Here is a 6,000-nt window from a genome sequence, read left to right as displayed (position 1 = left end):
TAGTTAATGACTTATGCATTTCTGCCTTGATAATAACTATCAATAAATGAGAATGTGTTTGGCGGAGAGTTTCTAAAAAGAAAATGCAGGATGTCTTATATCATTGTGTTTTGGCCTGGCAATATGCATGTAGTAGATACTTAACAATATTTGTTGAAAGAATGATTGAATTTTGTGGTTTGAATGGAAACTGCAAAGATAATTCATATTAGGAAAGCAGTTCACGGTCAGAATTAAGTCCATCCCTCACAATGATAGAGCAAATAAGGTAACTCTGTTCTCATTCGATATCAGATTACCGCCCATGCTATTACTTTTTATTTATTTATTTATTTATTTATTTATTTTATGTTTTTATTTATTTTTATTTTTTTCAGCACAGGAGTTGGTCAGCAAGCTCTAAGCCTCAAAGTTGTTATGAGTCTGTAAAGAAGCTGCCACCTAATTAGATAACAAATACTTTCATATCACCAAGAGCGTACTGGTTTGTAGAAAGAGTAGGAGAGTTTTCTGACCAATGCAAGAGAGACATGAGCCTTCATGTCTAACCCTCAGACCTGGACTAGAGGAACGTGTTTTAGAAATGACGGTAAATACTGGAAGACTGCCTTAACCTGACCTGCTCTGATGTGGGATTCACACTTAGACTTTGTATTGCTTTTTAGCAATAAATCCTTATCAGGAGGATACTGTGAGCCAAGCCATGAGCTGGAAGACAAAGCATATGAATGAGAAAGGTTCAATAACAGTACAGGAATGATTGTGAGGCAGTTCATCGTCAATTGCCAGTAAGAGGTCTAAACAATGAGCTCTGTGAGAATAGAGGAGGAAGCAGTCATTGTGGGATGGGGAAAAATGTGAGGCTTTCTGAAGTACTAGAGAAGCTCGCTATATGCCAGGGTTCCACCCTATAAATTTTACACTCATGTAACATATGTCATGTGTGAAAAATATAAGTCACTTAATCACTCTGTGCCTCAGATTTTCATCTGCCCTTTATTACCTTTCAAGTCAAGAAATATAACACATACACAGAATAGTACCTCAAAAATAAATGTACAGTTTAATGAATAGAGAAAGTAAAGCCACATGTATAACTGTAACTACATGAGAAAACATGCATGGGGCTCTAGAAACCCTGTGTGTCTCTTCCCAAGCCCCATCTCCTCCCTCTGTCATCCAGATAACTGCTGTCCTGAGTTTTACGGCAGTGATTTCCTCAGCTTGCTTTTTAGTTTTGTGCACAACATACTGTCAAAGTTGCCCAAGCCTGGTCTGGAATAAAACTCATCTCTGTGATTTAATTTACAGATACTTTTGGGGAGAAGATTAGCATCCTTCATAAAGTGCCTGAACAATTTTCCAATAAACTTTAATGAGATTTCGATTTGTTTTGGAAACTACTCACTCATCAGTTTTGCTCTCAGTTGACTATCAGTCAAACATCTACTATTACTATCTTTAACCAAACTTTCATTCTTTATATATCTAGACTAAAAATAATACCTCATCAGCCTCCTTTCCTATAAAATGTACGTATGAGGAGTAAGTATTTGAATAGATCTCTACCTTTCCCTTGTGTTTAAAAATTTTTTAAAATATTTGCTACCTGCTTATAAGTAAATAGTCTGAAAAGTTTACTTTAATGGTAAGCATTACTAAACTCTGTATTCTAGTGCATAGGGCTCAGTTTTGAACCATATGAAATGGATTTATATTTTTTTTGTCATCTTTTTTATTTCACTGGATAGTTTTTAAGAGCTGACCATCTTGTTCTATGTAGTTTAATTATTTTTATTGCTGTATAGTATTACATTGGAGATACATACCAAAATTTATTCATCCTACTGTTGATGGACACTTTGTTGTTTCCAAAATTCCAGTTAGGGATGGCTAGGGACAAGAGTTTTAGGACTATTCTTGTGTATATATCTTGATGGAAATATCTAATAATTTCTCAAGGGAATGTACCCCAGAGTAGACATGATGAATCATAGAATATGCAAACGCTCAATTATAGTAAGTAATGCCAACTTCCTTTTCCATTGTGTTTCTACCAATCTGTACTCCTGGCGGCACATACCAGAGTTTCCATTTGCTCAATTTCCTTACCCAACACATTGTATTTTCAGACTTTCTAATTTTCTTGGTTAGTTTGGAGTAAAGTAGGAATCTCATTCTGTCTTTAACTTGTATTTGTCTGATTAGAAATGAGATTGAACACATCCACATAGATGTATTGATCACTTGGATTTCCCCTTCCATGATTTTCCTGTTCAAGCCTCTTGCCCTTTTTTCTATTCTATTAGGTAGTGTTTCCCTTTTTTTTTCATTGATTTGGAGTTCCTAAATATAAAAAGTCCTCTGTTGCTAATACCTTCTCCCACCTTGTACCTGTTTTTATGCTCTTTTCAATACAATCAAATTTAGTAATCTTTTCCTTTGTGGTTTGTAATATAATTCAGATGGGGACACAGCCAAACCATATCACCTATTGTTTTCTAAACTTGTTTGACTCCCAGCTTACTTTTGCTATTCTCCAGAACTTGTCTTCTGTGGAAAAAAACTTTGGGGAAAATAAGCCCTTGCAAGCTGACAAATTAGGGTCGGTTTATGGTCCTCATTTTACAGATAAAGTAATAGAGACTGAGAAGGCTTATATAACTTGGCAGTCATAACACTGTGAGTGGTAAAAGAGTTGTATTGGCGTTTTTAATCTTTCCCAATATTGCATCACTAAAAATATAATTTTTGTTGAAAGAAAGTAATTAATGATTGGGGAATCTCCATCTCCTGTCAAATGCACCACTAATGGACAAAAGGATTAGGTTTCCCTAACGTCCTCATTGGTATTGTTGCCTGGTGTAACATTTCTCACAATTAGACATCTCCAAATTCCCCAAGGGCAAATCTGTATATACTTCAGCCTATAAACACCTTCTGAGGGTCTCCTATCTAGAGATTATTTTTCTCCACATGATGAGATGTTTAGTGTGATTCCTGCATGAGAAGACAAATCAGATCTATCAAGGCCTTTTTGGTCAGAGGATGTTCAGGTAAATTGTACAGCTAGATTGGATGTACCCCATCCTCTTCCCACTCAATCACTGCTTACTAGTGGTCTATTGGGAGCTTGGGCTGGCCTCTGGTGAAACTTGTTGGGGTTCTATCTGTATTATTTCCCATGAAGCCATTTTTCAGTCACATGGTGACTGATGTTCTATAGGATGCACAAGAAGTATTTTTTTCTTCTATAAATTTTTCCTGTTGTTTGTTTGTAATTTCCTTATCTCTTTAATTTGTCTTCATGCCATTGGCTGGAGTATGAAGTTTTCCTTCTATGAAACAATCTTTGAGAGGGTACAGTCAGAATCAGCTGTGTAATTTGCAGGACCAGTGCAAAATGAAAATACGGGGTCCTTTTTTCAAATATTACCAAGAATTTCAAGACAGGTACAGCAGAGCATTAAACCAAGACAGGGGCCCTTCTGAGCCCCAGGCTCTGTGAGATTTCACAGGTCACATGCTCCTGAAGCTGGCCCTGAGTAGAGTATCAGGAATCAGAATATTACAGTTCCAGTTCTGACTTTGCCACAATCCAGTTGTCTGATCACTTACTGAGCCATTTCTTTTTCATCTCTTAAACAGGGAGCTGAATTAAATAGTTTCTAAGATTCTCTCCAATGATAACATCATTTACAGTTTCTTAGAGATAAACAGTGGTACTGAATGCATTAACTATTCATCTTTAATTATCCTCCACCCTAAAAATCCACGCACATATATACATTCAATGCTCAGACAGGGGGTAGTGGTGGGACCTCCTCACCACTAGACATTTTGGATGACTACTTCTCTCTTCATTGTATTTTCAGTAACAAATGACAGCTAGAGAAAGGCCTTTAGGTTCCCATTTTTCACTGGGGAAGATGGGCGTAAAAGTGAGAGACTGAGTTTGCTCTTAGAAAAATAAAGAAATTTTTAGATGTGGCTAATCATCTGGCTAGAGGCCTGGTTTAGTCCTGTCATGCACACATTCTGCATCATCTAACTATGTACTTTTATCCAGTTATTTGTCTTTATGTTGAATAAAAAGTGTCATTACCATGGAAATTGCTTTGTTGCATCAGACTTTGAGATAAAGCAAAAGAACACATGCTTTTTTCACAATGCCTCTTTATATTCATGGATAAAATGAAAACTAGAGCTATAACTTTGTTATTAACTAGTTCTTTTAAAGCAGTATAAAAATTATAAAGAGCTAAACTGAAGAGATCCATAGGTTACTGGATTCACAATAAAACATTCAGAGCTGCCGCTGATCCCTTGTGTTCTTAAACATTTTCACAAATCTTCTGTGCTCCTCACACTTTTTAAGATTTTTAAAAATTTATATACAGCAAAATTCACTTTTGGGTGTGTGTACAGTTCTGTGAGTTTTGACAAATGCATAAAATTGTGTAACCACAGGATATAAAACAGTTTGATCATCCTCCCCTGAAATTCCCTCATGCTGATTCCTTCAACCTTTACTCTTGACAACCACTATCTGTTCTCCATCCCTCTCATTGTGCCTCTTCCCAAATATCATATAAATAGAATTGTGCAGTATATAACCTTTTCAGGCTGGCTTATTCCACTTAGCAAAATGCATTTGAGATTCATCCATGCCACTGTGTGTATCAATAATTTGTCTCCAATTGAGAGACATTTGGGTTGTTTCCAAGTTTTGGCAATTATAGCAATTCATGTATGTGAATGTACAAAAATTCATGTATGTGAACATAGGTTTTCATTTCAGGATAAATATTTAGGAGTGAGACTGCTTGGTCACATGGTAAGTGTGCATTTCAATTTATAAGAACCCGTCAGACTCTTCTCCGGAGTGGCTCTACCATCTTGCATTCCCAATGGCAATATTGTTTTTGTTTCTTATTCTTGCCAACAGTTGGTATTGCCAGATTTTTTCAATTGTAGCTAGTATAATAAGTAAATAATGACACTTATTGCAGCCTCTTTTTTAACATTTCCCCAATGATCATTGATGGTGAACATTTTTTCATATTCATATATGCCATCCCTATTTCTTTTTTGGTGAAGTGCCAGTTCAATTTTCTCTTTTGCTATTTTTGAAACTTAGATTGTTTTCTTATACCTGAGTTCTGTGAGTTTTTTGTATATTCTAGATACAACTTTTTTTTTTTTTAGAAATGTTATTTGGAAATATTGTTTCTCAGTCTGTTGCTTGTCTTTTCATACTCTTAATACCTTACACCACACACAAAAATTAACTCAAAGTAGATAATAAACCTAAATATAAGAGCTATAATTCAACTTCATCATAATTAAAAGCTTTTGTTCTTTAAAAAAGTGAAATGATGACCCACAGAAAGAGAGGAGATATTTGCAAACTATGTATCTGATAAGGGACTTGGATGTAGAATATATAAAGAATTCTTACAGTTCAATAATATAAAGACAAATAATTCAAATAAAAATGGGCAAAGGATCTGAATAGACATTTCTCCAAAGATAGAGAAATGCCAATGAGCTCACGAAAAGACGGTCAACATGATTAGCCAGAAGGGAAATGCAAATAAAAACCATAATACATATTCGGTAGATGGTTATAATGAAAAAATGACACATCATAATAATTGTTGGTGAGAATTTAGAGAAATTGGAACTCTCATATACTGTTGATGGGAATGTAAAATAGTACAGTCACTTTGGAATACACTTTGGCAGTTCCAAAAAATGTTAAACAATCAGCAATCTCCTCCTATGTATGTACTGAAGAGGAATAAAAATGTGTTCACACAAAAACATTTACATGAATGTTATTTATGTTAGCATTATTCATAATAGCCAAAAATGACAACACAAAGTCCATCAATTGATGAGTGTATAAACACTGGCTGGTATAGTCACACAATAGAATATTATTTGGCAATAAAAAAGAATGAAGCACTTATACATGCTACAACATGAATAAATATT

Source organism: Macaca mulatta, chromosome 6, assembly GCF_049350105.2.
Source record: "Macaca mulatta isolate MMU2019108-1 chromosome 6, T2T-MMU8v2.0, whole genome shotgun sequence".
Lineage (NCBI taxonomy): Eukaryota > Metazoa > Chordata > Mammalia > Primates > Cercopithecidae > Macaca > Macaca mulatta.
Note: the sequence above shows the minus strand (reverse complement) of the source record.